Source organism: Ranitomeya variabilis, chromosome 2 (assembly GCF_051348905.1).
Source record: "Ranitomeya variabilis isolate aRanVar5 chromosome 2, aRanVar5.hap1, whole genome shotgun sequence".
Taxonomy (NCBI): Eukaryota; Metazoa; Chordata; class Amphibia; order Anura; family Dendrobatidae; genus Ranitomeya; species Ranitomeya variabilis.
The window spans coordinates 1071516374-1071536389 of NC_135233.1; positions in this window are offsets into that span (position 1 = coordinate 1071516374).

The window sequence follows — 20016 nt, forward strand, 5'->3', positions numbered from 1 at the left end:
GTTGGAACTTATACATGTGTTCAGTGAGATATTGATTCAAATCTTTCTATTCAAGGGAGGTGTACTCATTTATGCTGAAACCGTACTTGTGCACATGCGCTCGGGGCCCCAGAACAACCTTATTAAAGGGACACTGTCACCTGAATTTGGAGGGAACAATCTTTAGACCTAGGGGCGGGGTTTTCGGGTGTTTGATGCACCCTTTCCTTACCCGCCGGCTGCATGCTGGCTGCAATATTGGATTGAAGTTCATTCTCTGTCCTCCGTAGTACATGCCTTCACAAGGGTAACAGGAGAAAATGGAATCTAAAATTTGTCGTGAAAATTCTCCTGAGATACATATGTGGGGTAAAACTACCATTTAGGCACACACCAGAAAGGATGCGGATGTCATATGGTGTTTGAAGAGACCCTGATGTGCCTAAACAGTGTAACCTCCCACAAGTGACTCCAGTTTGGAAACTAGACCCCTCAAGGAATTTATCTAGTTGTGTAAAAAAAATTAGCCCCACATCTTTTCATTTTCACAAGGATAGTAGGAGATATTGGACCCCGGTACACCGATACCCCATATGTGGTTGAAAACTTCTTTAGAGGCACAATGCAAAGCTCAGAAGGGAAGAAGCACAATATTGGAGATCAGATTTTACTTGACTGTTTTGACAGTGCCATGTTACATTGGCAGAGCCACTGAGCTGCCGGTACAGCAGAAAACCCCCATAAGTGACCTCATTTTACAAACTATGCTCCCCAATGAATGAATCTAAGGGTGCAGTCATCATAATGACACCACAGGTGTGTCACAGAATTTCATAGCACTGAGCGATGAAGAAAGAATAATTACATTTTTACCACTAAAATGTTGCTTTAGCCCCAAGTGTTTCATTTTTTTAATGGCTAATAGGAAAAAATGGACTTCAGTTTCTTAGTAGATTTGGTTTCCAGTACCATCTCTATGCTGATGACACCCAATTATACACCTCTACTCCTGATATCACGCCGACCTTTTTAGAAAATACTAGTGATTGTCTTACCGCTGTCTCTAACATCATGTCCTCCCTCTATCTGAAACTGAACCTGTCAAAAACTGAACTCTTTGTGTTCTCTCCCTCTACTAACCTACCTTTGCCTGACATTGCCATTTCCGTGTGTGGTTCCACCATTACTCCCCAGCAACATGCCCGCTGTCTTGGGGCCATACTTGATTCCGAGATTTAATTCACCCCCCACATCCGATCACTGGCTCGCTCTTGTTATCTGCACCTCAAAACCATTTCTAGAATTCGACCTTTTCTTACTTTCGACTCTGCAGCCAGGACCATATTCCTCACCAACCGTTACACCAATGCCTCTACCTTGTGCCAGTCATTACACTGGTTACCCATCCACTCCAGAATCCAGTACAAACCTATTACCCTAACCCACAAAGCACTCCGTTGCTGAGCACCACCCTACATCTCCTCCCTCATCTCAGTCTACCACTCTACTCGTGCCCTCCGTTCTGCTAATGACCTCAGGTTAGCATCCTCAATAATCAGAACCTCCCACTCCCTTCTCCAAGACTTTACACGTGCTGCGCCAGTTCTTTGGCATGCACTACCCAGGTTAATACGATTAATCCCCAATCCCCACAGTTTTAAGCATGCCCTAAAAACGCATTTGTTCAGACTGGCCTACCGCCTCAACGCATTAACCTAACTATCCCTGTGTGGCCGATTCAAAATTTTTACCATAACCAGGTTCCTCGCATCATGTTCTCACATGCCTTATGCATTTAATAGCCCTCTGTCTGTACTTTAGTTTGTAAGCTTGCGAGCAGGGCCCTCATTCCTCTTGGTATCTGTTTTGATCTACAGTATGTGCTTATTGTTATGCTGTAATGTCTGTTGTCTGTACAAGTCCCCTCTAAAATGTAAAGTGCTACGGAATATATCGGCGCTATAGAAATAAAATTATTATTATTATTTGTAAAAATTTCTCCTGAGTGCGCCAATACCCTACAGTGCAAAGCTCAGAAGGGAAGGTGCACCGTATTATAGTGGAGATATTACTGTTATGGTTTGTAGGTGCCATGACCCACTGGAAGAGCCCCTGTGGGGCCAAAACCGCAGAATCCCTCATAAGTGGTGACCCCATTTTACAAACTACACCTCTTGATAAATTCATCTAGGGGTGCAGTGATCATATTGACACCACAGGTGGGGCACAGAATTTTATACCATTGGGCAGTGAAGAAAGAACAGTTACATTTGTACCACCACAATATTGTATTCACATTTTCACAAGGGGAAATGGGTAAAACTGGCACGAAAAATTGTCACACAATTTCTGCTGAAAGTGGAAATACCCAAATGTGCCTGTATAGTACTGCTCAGCCATGCGGAGAGACTCGGGAGGGATGGAGCGCTATTTGCCTCCTAGAGCTCATATTTTCCTAGAATAGTTTACGGACTCAATATACAGAGCCCCTAAGTGCTAATAGAGCAGATTCCCCACTCAAGTGACCCCATTTTGGAAATGACACTCCTTTGGTATCTACTGGTGTAGTGACTCCATGGGTGTTTTCCAGAAAGAAGCAGAAGTGGATGTTGCTGAGTGAAAATTGCAAACCGTTGTTGTAGTGCCCAGTACATTGTAGTCACCAGTACGTTGCAGCGCCCAGTAAGTTATGCCAAGCATGCTTCTGGAGGCAAGCCCCAATAAATTAGGCAGGCTGTCACAGATGCTCAACTTGTGGACACTAAATGTGGTTCAGGCAATCTAGTGCTCAGAAGGGATGGGGCTATTGGATTTGTTAACTGCCAGGTCACTGAGGGATCAGATTACAGTTGACTATTAACTCCTTAATGTCCAGGGGTATTTCAGTTTTTGAATTTATATTTTTTGCTCCCCTTATTCCTAGAGCCATAACTTTTTTATTTTTCTGTCAAAATGGCCATGTGAGGGCTTGTTTTTTGTGGGACAACTTGTACTGTTGAACAGCACCATTGCTTTTAACATTTTGTGCACTGGAAAACAGGAAAAAAATTCCAACTGCAGTGAAGTTGCACTTGGGACTTTTAATATGCATGGATGAAGCCAAACTGCATGCACCAGAGCAGGGTAAGGCTGTGCTTTATGACTGATGAAGGTCATGTTTTGACCGAAACGTCTCTGATTGTTGTCTAGATTTTCTGCAGTAAAAATCATATCCTTATTTATTGAACCACACAAGTGCTTAGTCTACTACACTAACTTTTTTTTTTACAACACATTAGATGACCATAAAGAATCAATAAGATTTTAAGTGATAGATGACTGCATCCCTTAAATCCTTTATCAAGGCCTTAGCTTCATTCACTGGGAACTGTAAAATGCGATAAATACTGTCATAAAAACCTGTGCAATTTTCTCCAGGCTTCAAAAAAACATGGATGCATCATATTTTAATACAGACACAGAAAAAAGTGCCCCATTTTTTGGACTGTCCAGGAGATCTCAGGCTATTGGCAACCATGCTACTGATGCGGCCACTGAATTGGTGGCTATAAATCTTTTTGATTGTGCCAATCACGATGAGCACTTGCCTGTCATAATGTCCAATACATTTGTTACTTGTTCTTTTCAAACCTAGTTTTTCTACATATGCAATCCCTGAAGATTGCTTCAACATGTTACATAGTATCTATGAAGAATTAGTCCAATCCAAGACTTTAGGTTGATACATTGTTGCAAACTATATGAATAAGGAGGAGAATACAGAGCATTGATGAAGATTAGATGACACATTTTTATTAATCCATATAAAAGTTAAAAATATTATACCACAAAATAACGCGCGTCGGGGTCCCACATCACGCCCCTTTACCAGTAATCCTTGCTCATATACAACAGAATTCTTGCACTTGCTATGATATTTAGTGACCCTTAAAGGGAACCTGTCACCTGAATTTGGCGGGACCAGTTTTGGGTCATATGGGCGGGGTTTTCGGGTGTTTGATTCACCCTTTCTTTACCTGCTGGCTGCATGCTGGCCGCAATATTGGATTGAAGTTCATTCTCTGTCCTCCGGAGTACACGCCAGCGCAAGGCAATATTGCCTTGCGCTGGTGTGTACTCCGGAGGACAGAGAATGAACTTCAATCCAATATTGCGGCCAGCATGCAGCCAGCGGGTAAGGAAAGGGTGAATCAAACACCCGAAAACCCCACCCATATGACCCAAAACTGGTCCCGCCAAATTCAGGTGACAGGTTCCCTTTAACTTTTTAGGAAGTCTGTGGTCATGATATATTGTTGTGCTGACTTATGTGGTATAGACTATTAGTTATTTTGACATACACTGGACTATGGGGGTCCCTTTTGGGGGTGTTTTGGGTGGTTTTTCTACATTTTGACTGGCTTCGTCTTGTTATTGCGTTATTTTGTGGTACAATATTTTTAACTTTTATTTGGATTAATAAAAATAAAATGTGTTATCTAATCTTCATCAATGCTCTATATTCTCCTCCTTATTCATATGATTTCATTGGAGCGGATTGAGTTAGTCTGGGGGTGGGTGTTATTACCCGCCGCATTCTCAACTTTCTAATATGCATTTGGGATTTTTGTTATCAATTATTGCAAACTATCAGGAGAGGATAGTGATTTGCACAGCTCTCCGCTATGTCCTACTGTCCCATAGACAATGTGTGGCTATCGCACGATTCTAACGGAACATATTGGAGCCCATATTGGTAGATACCTGATAATTTGCTACATTTTGACAATTTATTTAAGCTTGCAGTGGATTGCCTTAGCTGGGTATAAGAATAGCAAAACCATGAGCTGGGAGAAATGCATCTGTCCTGATATACTGACAGCAAGCAGACATCTTGAAAACAATTAGAAAGTTGCAGAAACTGTGAAAGGGGTTATCCAGGAATATTAAAAGTTTTTACTATGGGCCTAAGCACTAACAGGCAGGTAGTCACTAACTATCGGCCTGTTGTGCCCGGCACCGTTCTTCGCCAGCACAGAGTGGTCACAGACGGCTCCTGCCAGCGATTCTGACTTCAAAATAACAGAGAAGTGGCTTCTCTTCCATTCTTCTCTGTTGACAGGACGGGACTGCTGATGTCGTACTGATTGTCAGCCAGCTCCCCGCTGCCTAACTGCAGGGAGCCAGCAGTCAGTCAGCATGAAGTCGACTGTCATGCCCCATCAACAGAGCAGCCTGAAAGAAGCAGGGCTTCTCTGTTGAGATGGAGCAGCTGAATCGTTGGCAGGAGCGGTTGATGACTGCTCTGAGCCGACGACAGGTAGAACAGGCAGGTAGTTGCCTCTGTTAACAACAAACTGCCTCTTAGATTTTAGGCCCATAGTAAAAAAAATTAAAATAGTACTGGACAACCCCATTAAATAAGAAATCCCTATGGGATTAGAGGCGAGTAGAGATCTGGCACTGAGCTGCTTGCTGTAACGTGGTGGCTTTCTTCACCCATTATTAGAGGAATGTTAGGAGGGATAAAGGGGTATTCATTTATGTCTTGGAGAATTGGTCTCCATCTAATATGCTGTGCATGGACAGGTAGTCATTGTTACATCTCATGTCACATACCCCTTTGTTTGGGTGACCAGCTGTTATGCAGCACAGACTGGTGATGTTGGTGCAGCAGGGTGATAAGTAGGAACAGCGGAGGCTGAAGAGGAAGAGCTGGAACTACGTCAACGGGAGCAGCAGAGGAAAACTGACCATAACTGGTGCTGCAGAGTTGTAATTCACCCAGTAACTGAAGTAGTAGAGTAGGCACGGCAGTGAGGCAGAGTTAGGACACCGATGAGGCATTGGAGAAGCAGAGCTGAGATGCACAGGCAGTGTGATGTTGCAGAGCTACACAGCTCATTGATGAGGATTCAGACTTGCAAAGGAGGCTACTATGATTGTATAACAGCTCACACAGGAAAGTAGGTAAAACGCTAGAAAACTGCAACTGACTCTGTCAGTTCATGTACAGACTAGAGATTCTGGCACCACACTCCCTAGTGGTTCCTACGTGGGCTAGAATATCCCTAACCACAGACTAAACTATGGCACCTCAGACCTAAGCTGCCCGAAAGGCCGTCAAGCGCTTCACATTCCTCCTTAGGACCCGGAGGGCAAAGCAGAGTGCAATTTACCTACAGAAAAGAAGGATTGCTGAGCTGAGAAAAAAAAAGATCCCAGAGTGAGTTAAAATAAACCAAAAAAATACAAAATGAGAAGATAAGGTATATACCACCTACTTCCTAAACAAGAAACAGAAGATTGGTGCAAGGCGAAAAGCATAATCAGCCGACAGATATACCCTAGCTGGTCTTTCACTGACTGGCATAAACAAGAGCAGTCTTGCTGAACATTCCAGCAGGAAATACCAGCAGGAGGAAAGTATATACAGCCGCACCCGAAAGGTGATAGGGCAGACAGACAAATTCATTTTTGAAAACACCTGTCAACCTAAGAAGAATAAAGCAAGGATAACAGACAATAAACACATGAAGAAAAGGTGTGTCTGCTGTGCCTCAGTGTATAGAGAAGTCAAGCACAAACGCAGTCTTAAGGGTTTGAACCCAGACGAATGACAGAGGCTTAATGTAGTAGAGCCAGCCCAATGATGTAGCAGAGCTAACTCCGTAATGTAGCACAACTGAGTTTGCAGCAGAACCCAATTTGCTATAGCTGCAAGTGGAATATAGCAGAGTTTACTCAGTGCTGAGTTTGCATCAGAGTTCAATATGAAATACCTGGTACAATGGCTTAGCAGACATGCAGCAATGAGAGTTTGGTATTGCATTGCCAAGTTTGTAACAGAGTACAAGTAGAAAAGCGTGAACATCAATATAGCAGAGTTACCCTGCGATGTGAGACAAGAGTGCAGAGCTGGATTTGTCATAGAGTTCAAGTGCTGCTACAGTATCAGCGTAGATATGAACTACCTGAATACTCAGGCTGTGTGATGCCTAGGGAAAAAGAGTGATTTGACAAGAGGGTTTCGGGCTGGAGGAGGAGACGCTGGCACCAGGATATGTGAACAACAGCTATGCATGCACTGTTCTTTCTACTGACTGGAGATACCCACATCTATCAGAGATCTATGGCATATCATGTTATAAACCCGTCTGTGTCACCGTCACTCTGTCTCCCTTTGTTGGGCGGTACAAAGTGACCAGAATCAAAACACAATAACCATAACTAGATAATTATAAAATTCACAATCTTTATTACAACAACAAAACATCACAAGAAAATGTAATAAAACAGATGCTTCTTGTGTGAGGGACGCCTGTAAGTAGGGACCCTATTAAACATCCACTCTGATAAAGGAACAATTTGCGCATATCATTGTGTGATCATGGAGGAAAGTATTGATACGAAAGTAATAATTGCAATACTATTACATGAATGTCTGCCCATAGAATGATTACAAAGAATCAATTATATGAAGGTGCAAGTGCTTAAGGGGTGAAATTCATACAATAAAGGCAATAATAGAACCAATTAAGGCATAATTAGATGCATATAAAAGAATCAGAACAATATATACATAGCAGAATAAAAGAATCAGAACAATATATACATAGCAGAATAAAAGAATCAGAACAATATATACATAGCAGAGTCACAATTTTGAAGTATTTGTCAAATGTAAATCCATTCTAGGACCAGGAACTATCAACTACACCTATTGAATATAGAGGTAGTAAAGCCTAGAGCCTTAGAAAGGATGAGCTATAAGTGAAATGTGTCCCTCAATGTATAATTAATATGAATGCGGGTAAGATTATCCTTGCTAGTTTACTTACAGAGTGGTGCTGGGTCCGTGCTCCTTCGTCCACACTTCTTCAGGGGGAGATTTACGCAGCCTATAAATCCTTTATGAAGGCCTTAGCTTCATTCACTGTGAACTGTAAAATGTGATAAATACAGTCATAAAAATTTGTGCAATTCTCTCCAACTTAAAAAAAAATCATGTGAAGCCAGCCTACATAGAGAAAAAGATTGATTTCACAAGAGGGTTTCAGGCTGGAGGAGGAGAGTCTGGCACCTGGACATGTAAACAACAGCTCTGCATGCACTGTTCATTCTACTGACTGTAGAATTAATACCCATCTATCAGACATTTATGGCGTATAAAATGTCTAATATGGGAATACCTCTTTAAGGATAAAAAGATATATATTTGATTCCCCTGCAGCACTCCCACAGGGAAAAGCAAGAATTACACAACACTGAGTGAAATCAGTAGTCTGTTCATGTAATGCAGTGATGGTCCAGATCCTCCAGAGTGAGTTTCCCTCCTGCTATTTAATTGAGGACCCAAATGTCGCCTGATCCTCCATTAACTCTAAGAGGATACTTCATAAAAGATTTTCTAAATCCATTTAAAGTATTAAATGTCTCAGCACAACTGACAAGTGTAAAATAATATGCTGCCTCCTTTGCCAAGAATAAGAGTTGTAATGCCACACTTGGGTTGGGTGTGTTGTAGTGCCACACTGGGTGTGTTGTAGTGCCAAAGTGGGTGTGTTGGTTTGTTGTAGTGCCACACTTGGGTGTGTTGTAGTGCCACACTGGGTATGTTGTAGTATCACACTGGGTGTGTTGTACTGCCAAACTGTGTTTGTTGTAGTGCCACTCTGGGAGAGTTTTAGTGCCACCCTGTATTGTAATACCACACTGGGTGTGTTGTAGTGCCACACTGGGTGTGTTGTAGTGCCAAACTGGGTATGTTGTAGTTCCACACTGGTTGCGTTGTAGTACCACCCTGGGTGTGTTGTAGTGTCACACTGGGTATATTGTAGTACTGTGAGCAGGTTGCTAGATGCAGTGACAGGCAGGAGACAGAGCAAGGGTTAACTGGGTTTTAATCCACAGTGGGATACTCCACGCAGGGAGGTAAAGGGTTAAACAGGGAATAAAACAGTTCAATATTGAAATTGTGGGTAGGGTTAAAGAACAATGCAGACAGTAGGGACAGTTCTTGTGGGGTTAACTTATCCTATCCACTGATCCTCAGTCCATGGGTGTTGTGAAACTGGAATGGCACCAACAAAGGCTGAAGCGACGCTTGTCCACGTAGATCCTGGAGATAAAGTTGGTCCGTCTTCTGGCGGCAGCGGTTGGTCTCCGGTACCTTCCGCTGAGTCCCTAGTCCATGTACCATTGTGGCTGGAAGGATGAAAGCCACCACACGGTCTAAGTCCAATGTGGTCCGGCAAAAGTATACTGGGGAAGCAGAGCGCTGACAGCAGTTCCACTCTCGGTCTCTCTCGAGTGGCACCCGCATGGTACTCATGGGCCAGGAGCGCTCAGCTTCTTGCTTAGTCACGATCTGCAGGTGCACTGCACTTCTTTTCTCACAAGTTCTGCAGGTAGCAGTGGGGATGCTCCGGCACGGGCCTGCTTCTTGTCGGTGCTCGAGGGAAGGCGCGCCTCCCCGTCTCTTCCCGCCAAGTCTGCCTGTTCCCGCGTGCGCTGTTGCCTCAGAGACTTAGCCACGCCCCCTGTTGCTAAGTGCAAAGGTTGGTCCAGCTCTCTAAGCTTTCCCCCGGACAAAAGAGGAGACAGTCCCGACAGTTCTGGACCTGGCACAAAACAGGCACCCCTGGTACAGTCCTTCTTTTTACACTCCCCCTCTCCTTGTGTTCACCATTCCACGGGCGAGAGTTCTTGCAGTAACCATTGACATTCTCCCATCTCTCGGATGACTCGCTGCCAGATAAATTGGCCTTGATTGTATCAGATGGGGGGTATTCCAGCTGTTGTCCGTTCGGTGCAGCGTAAGTCAGGTTGGGTAGTAGAGTCAGGTTGAGTAGTATAGTCAGGTTGAGTGGGCGAGGACAGGGACGTGCCCAGGTCAAGTGGATCAGCCATTTCAGGAGCTTCAGGCTCCTGTTCCTCTGCTGGGCCAATATGTGTCGGGTCGGGAAATTCTTCTTCATCATAATCAACAGCTGCAGGGGGAAGTGTTTCAGGAACAATTTGTGTGTCTTCTATTTGGTCTTGGTCTCATGACAAGCAAGGACGTAGCATGTTCCGATGAATACTCGGGTACGAGCGTCTTCTTCTCCTTCAGGTTGGACTTCATAGACTGGACCTTCAGCGATGACCCTGCATTTCACCTTATACAGGGTTCTTTCCCACCGGTACTCCAACTTGCCTTGGTGGCGTTTGTCTCGAGCCAACACACAGTTTCCAGCCTTGAGAGCTGTCCCACGCAGGGGGGGGTCACTTCAGGATGTTCAAGTTCACAAATTTTGGTCTGCACAAGCCGATGTAAAGTTTGCAAATGGCGATGTTCACAGACCCAGGTAAACACCCCCGTCCGTGAGTATTCCTCCTCTAGGTCCAACTCCAGCTCGGTGATCTCTTATCCTTTTCTATCTTCCTCTAATGTTCTCAGCATTTGAATCAGCGTCCAATTGAAATGCTCACAGGCCCCATTTCCTTGGGGATGGTACAGCATCGTTCTGGACTTCTCGATCTGGTGCAGGTGACGCAGTTCTTTCATAACCTGTCCCTGAAAACAGGCACCCTGGTCAGAGTGAATCCTCTTTGGACAGCCGTACACTCGGATGAAGTCTCTGCAAATGGCCTGTGCTGCCGATTCAGCAGTCTAATCCAGAGTTGAAGTCACCACAGCAAATTTGGTGAAGTGGTCGGTCATCACCAGGCAGTGTTCGAATCCAAGATGAGCTGGGCCTATAGTCAAGAGGGGCGAAGGTCACAATAGTTTGCATAGGGGTCCTCTGCTCTCGAGGCTTCACTAATTCACAGCTCTTGCATTGTTGACAAACTTCTAATGCTGCTTTCAGCCGAGGATGGTAGACCAGTCTCTGCAGTCACCGAAACATCTTCTCTGGGCCAAAAGTGGGCTCCTCTCTCATGGGCTTTGGTAGCCACCTCATGGAGCAATTTTGCTGGGAGCACCTCTTGCCAGGTTGCTCCCCATTCCTGTGTCAACTGCACCTTCCAATACAGTAAGCCATCTTTCAGTTGTAGCCTCTCCCATTGTCGAAGGATTTGGAAGGTTCCTGGGGACAAGGCATCTCCCTCTCTTTGGTTGGGAAGTTGCTTCAGAGCCACCCATTGTCTCATCTGGGTGAGTTCCTTATCTTCCCATTGAAGCCGTACCCAGTCATCACGGGGTCATCCCAGTGTGTGTTCTCTGGTAGCCCCCTTCGATCTGTCCCTGCATTGCAGCCAGCCTCCCGATGGAATTCCGAAACTCAGGGATCTCTTCAGCCTCCAGTTCTTCATCCCGGTTAGGTCCAGGTCACTCATGAGTCACTTGGGATATAGCATTGGCATGGGTCTTTTCGCCTCCCCTCCGATCGGCAATCTTGTACCGGTATTTGGCCATGTGGGCCACCCATCTCTGCTCCAGGGCTCCTAGCTTCACATTTTCCAGATGAGCTAGAGGGTTGTGGTCAGTGCATACTAAGACTTCGGACCCCGACAGGTACTCAGCGAACTTCTCAGTCATGGCCCACACCAACGCCAGCAGTTCTAGCCTGAAAGAGCTGTAGTTATTATGGTTACATTCATAGTCATGGAGAGACCTACTTGCATAGGCAATCACCCGCTCTTTTCCCTCCTGCATTTGTGACAATACAGCTCCCAGTCCATGTTGCCTTCCGTTGGTGTTTAGGATGAAGGGATGAGAGAAGCCTTCATAGGCCAGTACAGGTGCTTCAGTCAGAGCCATCTTCAGGGCTCAGAAGTCTTCTTCCTGACTATCTCCCCACTGTATGGACTGATTTTTCGCACCAGATGGCACTCCTTTCAACAACTCTAACAGCGGCTTAGCAATGCTGGTGAAGTTTTTCACGAACCGTCGATAATACCCGGTGAGTCCCAGGAAAGCCCATTTATCCTTCAGAGTCTTTGGGGTGGGACAGACCTGTACTGCTGCGATCTTCTCATGTGAAGGTCTTACCTCTTCAGCAGATAACATGTCCCAGGAATTCAATGTGCGAAAGAGGTGACACTTCCGAGGCTTCACTTTCAGGCCATGCCTCTGTAAACGACTCAACACTTGTTCCAGCCTTTGCAGGTGTTCCTCAAAAGTGGCTGCATAAACAATGATGTCATCCAAGTAGATGAGAGTGGCCTTGAAGTTTAAGTCTCCTAAACATCTCTCCATCAATCGCTGGAAGGTCCCGGGTGTGTTGGTAAAGCCAAAAGGCATCCGGTTGAATTTGAACAACCCCATAGGCAGTATGAAGGCTGTCTTCGTCCAGTCACGCTCAGACATTGGCACTTGGCAATACCCACTGGCCAGGTCTAAGGGTGAGAAGTACTTTGCTTTTCCAAGAGCAGACAGTGATTCCTCAATCCTCGGCAGCGGGTATGAATCTCGCACGGTGCAAGCATTCAGCTTCTGATAGTCTACACAAAAGCACAGGGTTCCGGCTTTTTTCTGGACTAGAACAATGGGTGCCGCCCAAGGACTTTGGCTCTCTCGGATGACTCAGCTCTGCAGCATATGCGCCAACATCTCTTTCACCTCCTGGTACTTTTGTGGTGAGATCTGTTGATATCATTCCCTAATGAATGCAGCGTTTCCCATTGAAATGTCATGGGTGATAGCTGTGGTACACTGTTGTGAATTCCGTTCTCGGACTCCCTCCTGTGGTCATGAATGGTACTTTGGTGAGTTCGGTCCTTGGACTCCCTCTAGTGGCTTTGAGTGGAACTGCTGGTCCTTGAGGTTGGCTTTCTCAGCTGCCCTCATTTATTGCTATGCTGGCTTTCCTATTTAACTCCACTCAGATCGTTACTTCATGCCAGCTGTCAATGTCTCAGTATTGGTTCAGATCTCTCTTGGACTTCTCAGATGACCTGTCTACTCCAGCAGAAGCTAAGTTCCTGCTAGTTCATTTGTTGTTACTGCTTCTTGAATATATTTCTTAGTATTGCTTGTTCTAGTCCAGCTTGCTATCATGATATTTCCTTGCTAGCTGGAAGCTCTGGGCTGCAGAGTTGCACCTCCACACCGTGAGTCGGTGTGGAGGTCTTTTTGCATACTCTGCGTGGTTTTTGTAGTTTCTTGTGCTGACCGCATAGTTCCCTTTTCTATCCTCTGACTATTTAGTGAAGACTGGCCTCCTTTGCTAAAACCTGTTTCATTCCTGTGTTTGTGACTTTCCTCTAAACTCACAGTCAATATATGTGGGGGGCTGCCTTTTCCTTTGGGGAATTTCTCTGAGGCAAGGTAAGGCTTCTATTTCTATCTTTAGGGGTAGTTAGCTCTTAGGCTGTGAAGAGGCGTCTAGGGAGAGTTAGGTACGCTCCACGGCTATTTCTAGTGTGTGTGATAGGAGTAGGGTTTGCGGTCAGCAGAGTTCCCACTTCCCCAGAGCTGGTCCCGATTACTAGTTTAACCATCAGGTATTTCCGGGTGCTCCTAACCACCAGGTCCATAACAGTACACCCAAAGTCATCATGTTGAGCAAAGACATCCTGTTACCACTCTAGCACCGCTTCTACTTGTTGCACCTGTTGTGATGAGAGTTCTGTGAGATCGGCCTGCATCTGCTCCAGGACTCGGCGACCCTCCTTTAGGTGATTAGATTCAGACTCTGAGGACACCGATAAGGCCACTGTCCAGGGATCTCCCTGCTTTACTGCCAACTGAACGGCCTCTGGAGGTATCAGCTCTTCCAGCATTTCCATAACCTGAGCTACCTCACTGGGCGGAAGCGTGAGAGCACTGTCTCCAAGGTTGACACACCACACTGGTACACTGCCGTCATGAGCAATGGCTAACGTTCATGCAATGAGAAGCCCTGGAGGTAATTGATCCATACAAGCGGGCTCTATCTGTACTTCAACTCCTTCGAGAGGGGTACAGGCTCGGATGGGCAGGGTGACCATAGTCTTACCTGGTGGTAAGATGATGTTGGCAGAAGCCGGGACGATTACTTTGTACAAGGTTTTCCCTTCACACGATGTATATTGTGCCTAGGCTACTCATATCAGCTGTTGGAACACTTTTTTCTAAGGGGTGCGAGGGCTCCATCGATTCAAGAACACATCTGCTGACTCATTGACTAAGATGTTCCCAAGTTCTTTCAGTACATTCATTCCTTAAGTCACAGTGGGGTCAATGCCGGGGTTCCCAGCGGTTAACACGACTCCTTTAAGGCCAACATCTTTACCGTACATGGTGATTTGCATCCAGACCACCCCTGTGACCGGGATGGGTAACTAATTGGCCGCTGTCAACTTGATCACTAGTCCCAATGCAGGCCACATCACTTCAGGGAAGTGTCTTCTGAAATTAATCTCAGGCATAGTAGTTACATGGGAGCCTGTTATGACCCCAATGGCAGGGGGTCTCAAAGACAAATAGCGAAGTCTGCAAACATAAAACCCAGCTCATAGGGCAGTGGTAACTGGGCTGACCATATACCTGAACCTAGCACACAAATAACAGCAGCCGGGGAACGTACCTACGTTGATTCTAGACGTCTCGCGCCAGCCGGAGAACTAACTAACCCTAGCAGGGAAAAGAAAGACCTTTCTTGCCTCCAGAGGAAATACCCCAAAAAGTTGGATACAAGCCCCCAACAAATAATAACGGTGAGGTAAGAAGAAAAGACAAACGCAAGAAATGAACTAGGTTTTAAGCAAAGAGAGGCCCACTAACTAATAGCAGAATATAGGAAGATGACTTATATGGTCAGCAAAAACCCTCACAAAAACTCCATGCGGAATATTCAAGAACCCCCGAACCGTCTAACGGCACGGGGGGAGAACATCCGCCCCCTAGAGCTTCCAGCAGTATCAGGAATCACATTTAGTACAAGCTGGACAAAAATAAGAGCACAGTAAATAACCAAAAACAAGAAAGCAGGACTTAGCTTAATTTTGCAAAGAACCAGGACCAGCAGAAAGGAGCAAACAGAAGGATCTGATTACAACGATGCCAGGCACCAGACTGAAAATCCAGGAAGTTCAAATAGCGACACCCCTGGACTAACGAGGCCAGGTGGGTACCAAGCAAGGGAAGGAATATCAAAGTGTATATCACTAGTGACCACAAGAGGGAGCCAAAAAGTCTAATTCACAACAAAAGCCGGTATCAACTAAACAGCGGATGGCCCGATCATTTATTTCGGCCCATACGAGAGGACTCAGGGAAGCTAAGCTTGTGGAACTTTTCTCTCTCCTTCTCGGCTGCTCAGGCTCCGGGCGGTCGTAGATGGATCTCCCCCGATGTGGGCATCCTCGAGCATAATGTCCAGGGCTCCCACAGTTAAAACAGGTCGGCTATTCTTCCATGCGGGGTGGCCTCTTTTCTTGACGGGGCCCAGTACCAGTTCGGCTTCCGAGGGAATCCAATGATACGGAAGGCTTCTTCTTCAGGTCAGCCTATTCCTCCCGCATTTCCTGGGTTTCCTTCCCAAGCTCTCCCACCCAACTTGGTTCAGTTTCCAACAAAGTGGTTACCTCTCCATCCGGACCTTCCCTGTTGGGACTGTCACTCCCTGCTCTTGCTCATGTGCACTCGCTTTGTCCCCCACCTCTAAAAAGGACATGCGCGGATTTACTCGCAAGTGCTCGGCTTGCTTAAGCAAGGTGTCCCTAAAGCCTGCCAATAGCTGGTCTCTCAAGACTGTCAAGGGGTCCTACGCCTATGCCATCTTGCTTAGCAATCACAGCATAAATCTCCTGGAGCGCATTCATGTATTGGGTCACAGACTCCCCCTCCCTTTGGACATGGCTAAACAAGTGCATGCGCAATTCTCCGATGTCTGTGGGGTGCATTTCTTCTAGGATTTGCAGCACTTTGGTGAAGGTATCTCGCTCATGGGGGGGCTGGAACATGACCTGAGTTTCTGGAGGATGCCTTGACTGACTGCTTTTGCCACCAATGGTGTCTTCTTAACGGCATCCAAGTCTTCAGCATTTCTAGAGACGGCGTAAATATGTGCACTTATGCGAAGTAAGTCATCCTCTTGTTGGCAGGGTTGTGCTTCAAATTTAATGTTCTTTTCTTTCAAATCCACACGTGCTGTGAATTTCGCTGGGATGTTTGTGAGCACTTTGCCATGAAATTCAATTCCGCTCTGGATCAAGGGGGTGTTGATTCCCATTGTTGAAACACCATGGATTAACAAACTGGGGTTGACATCTGCATTGATCTGCAACTGAGATTCCAGCAACTGAGCAATACTGAAGTCCGGTGTGTAAGCTGGGGTCATCTTCACATCAATGTTCACAGGGGCGTTGGCCACAGCGGTAGAGTACCAACTGAACTCTATTGGAATACCAACAGTAGTTGGGGTGATGTGACGAGCTTCAAATGCCACAATAGCCTTGGCGTATTGTCCAACCAGACCATTCAGAAGCTTGTTAAGGATGCTCTTGATGGCAGCATGTCTTTCTACTGGCTCATTCAATGCCTGAAATAATCCAATCTTATAAGTTACGCCTGACATATGCACAAGATTATATACACTCGTTTGTTATAATCTGGTGACCTTGGAGCCGCATGAGACTTTCTCTGGAGTAGGTGGTACCTGTACTGACCGCAAACCCTAAACTGACACCGCAACTAGAAGTAGCCGTGGGGTGTACCTAACACATCCTAGACACCTCGACACTGCCGGAGGACTAAATACCCCTATAGATGGAAATGGGAATTCTATCTTGCCTCAGAGCAGAACCACAAAGGATAGGCAGCCCCCCACAAATATTGACTGTGAATATAAGAGTAAAGACACACACAGGCAGAAAACAGGATTTAGCAAAAGAGGCACCTCTAGCTAAATAGAAAAGGATAAGACAGAGTACTAAGCGGTCAGTATTAAAACCCTAAAAATATCCACAGCAGATAATACAAAAATACCACATCTAACTAAAGACATGGAAAGTATATCTGCATCTCCTGAGAATCCAACATGACTGAAAAATCCAAACACAGTCTAAGCTGGACAAATAAACACAAAGAATTGCACTAAATTGTAAAGCACACAGCATGTGTGCTGCAGAGACAAAAACAGAAACTTATCTTAGCTGAATTGGCAGCAGAGCAGGAGGAACCAGACAGAGATGAAACACCTCCAAGAACAATTGACAACTGGCACTGACTAATGAATCCTGCATACTTAAATAGCCCAGTCAGAGCTGCAATCAGCAGAAACACCTGCCCAGGATTGCAACCCAGAGGCAACTGCACTACCACCAACAACCACCGGAGGGAACCCAAGAGCAGAATTCACAACAGGAAGCCATCACACGGTCTGAACCCAATGTGGTCCGGCAAAAGTATACTGGGGAAGCAGAGCGCTGATAGCAGTTCCACTCTCGGTCTCTTTAAAGCGGCACCCGTATAGTACTGACAGGCCCAAATCACTCAGCTTCTTGTTTAGTCACGGTCAGCGGGCACACTGCATGTCCTTTTCTCACAAGTTCTGCTGGTAGCAGCGGTGATGTTCCAGCGCGAGGGAAGGCGCGCTCACTCCTGTCCACTGCACGCTGTCTCTTCCCATCAAGTCTGCCTGTTCCCACGTGCGCTGTTGCCTCAGAGACTTAGCCACGCCCCCTGCTGCTAAGTGCAAAGGTTGATACGGTTCTCTAAGCTTTCCCCCAGACAACAGAGGAGACAGCCCCAACAGTTCCGGACTCCACGCAAAACAGGCACCCCTTGTCCAGTCGTTCTTCTTACAGTACCCCACTGGGTGTGTTGTAGTGACACCCTGCATGTGTTGTAGTGCCACCCTGGGTGTGTTGTAGTGCCACACTGGGTGCATTGAAGTACCACCCTGGGTGTGTCTAGTGTCACACTGGGTTTGTTGTAGTGCCATCCTGGGTGTGTGGGGTGCTGTAGTGCCACTCTGGGTGTGCTGTAGTGCCACATTGGGTCAGGTGTACTGTAGTGCCACACTGGATGTGCTGTGATGCCACACTGGTTGTATAGTAGTGCCACACTGGGTGTTCTGTAGTGCCACGCTGGGTGTGTTGCATGGTGTACTGTAGTGACACACAGGGTGTGTTGTAGTGTCACACTGGGTATGTTATAGTGACACACAGGGTGTGCTGTAGTGTCACACTGGGTGTGTTTTAGTGTCACACTGGGTGTATTGTAGTGTCACACTGGGTGTGCTGTAGTGTCACACTGGGTGTATTGTAGTGTCACACTGGGTGTGCTGTAGTGTCACACTGGGTGTATTGTAGTGTCACACAGGGTGTGCTGTAGTGTCACACTGGGTGTGTTTTAGTGTCACACTGGGTGTATTGTAGTGTCACACTGGGTGTGCTGTAGTGTGACACTGGGTGTATTGTAGTGTCACACTGGGTGTGCTGTAGTGTCACACTGGGTGTATTGTAGTGTCACACTGGGTGTGTTGCAGTGTCACTCTGGGTGTGGTGTAGTGCCACACTGGGTGTGCTGTAGTGTCACACTGGGTGTGTTATAGTGTCACACTGGGTGTGCTGTAGTGTCACACTGGGTGTGTTATAGTGTCACACTGGGTGTGCTGTAGTGTCACACTGGGTGGGTTATAGTGTCACACTGGGTGTGTTGTAGTGTCACACTGGGTGTGCTGTAGTGTCACACTGGGTGGGTTGTAGTGTCATACTGGATGTGTTGTAGTGTCACACTGGGTGGGTTGTAGTGCCACACTGGGTGCATTGAAGTACCACCCTGGGTGTGTCTGGTGTCACACTGGGTTTATTGTAGTGCCATCCTGGGTGTGTGGTGTGCTGTAGTGCCACTCTGGGTGTGCTGTAGTGCCACATTGGGTCAGGTGTACTGTAGTGCCACACTGGATGTGCTGTGATGCCACACTGGTTGTATAGTAGTGCCACACTGGGTGTTCTGTAGTGCCACGCTGGGTGTGTTGCATGGTGTACTGTAGTGACACACAGGGTGTGTTGTAGTGTCACACTGGGTATGTTATAGTGACACACAGGGTGTGCTGTAGTGTCACACTGGGTGTGTTTTAGTGTCACACTGGGTGTATTGTAGTGTCACACTGGGTGTGCTGTAGTGTCACACTGGGTGTATTGTAGTGTCACACTGGGTGTGCTGTAGTGTCACACTGGGTGTATTGTAGTGTCACACAGGGTGTGCTGTAGTGTCACACTGGGTGTGTTTTAGTGTCACACTGGGTGTATTGTAGTGTCACACTGGGTGTGCTGTAGTGTCACACTGGGTGTATTGTAGTGTCACACTGGGTGTGCTGTAGTGTCACACTGGGTGTATTGTAGTGTCACACTGGGTGTGTTGCAGTGTCACTCTGGGTGTGGTGTAGTGCCACACTGGGTGTGCTGTAGTGTCACACTGGGTGTGTTATAGTGTCACACTGGGTGTGCTGTAGTGTCACACTGGGTGTGTTATAGTGTCACACTGGGTGTGCTGTAGTGTCACACTGGGTGGGTTATAGTGTCACACTGGGTGTGTTGTAGTGTCACACTGGGTGTGCTGTAGTGTCACACTGGGTGGGTTGTAGTGTCATACTGGATGTGTTGTAGTGTCACACTGGGTGGGTTGTAGTGCCACACTGGGTGCATTGAAGTACCACCCTGGGTGTGTCTAGTGTCACACTGGGTTTATTGTAGTGCCATCCTGGGTGTCTGGTGTGCTGTAGTGCCACTCTGGGTGTGCTGTAGTGCCACATTGGGTCAGGTGTACTGTAGTGCCACACTGGATGTGCTGTGATGCCACACTGGTTGTATAGTAGTGCCACACTGGGTGTTCTGTAGTGCCACGCTGGGTGTGTTGCATGGTGTACTGTAGTGACACACAGGGTGTGTTGTAGTGTCACACTGGGTATGTTATAGTGACACACAGGGTGTGCTGTAGTGTCACACTGGGTGTGTTTTAGTGTCACACTGGGTGTATTGTAGTGTCACACTGGGTGTGCTGTAGTGTCACACTGGGTGTATTGTAGTGTCACACTGGGTGTGCTGTAGTGTCACACTGGGTGTATTGTAGTGTCACACTGGGTGTGCTGTAGTGTCACACTGGGTGTATTGTAGTGTCACACAGGGTGTGCTGTAGTGTCA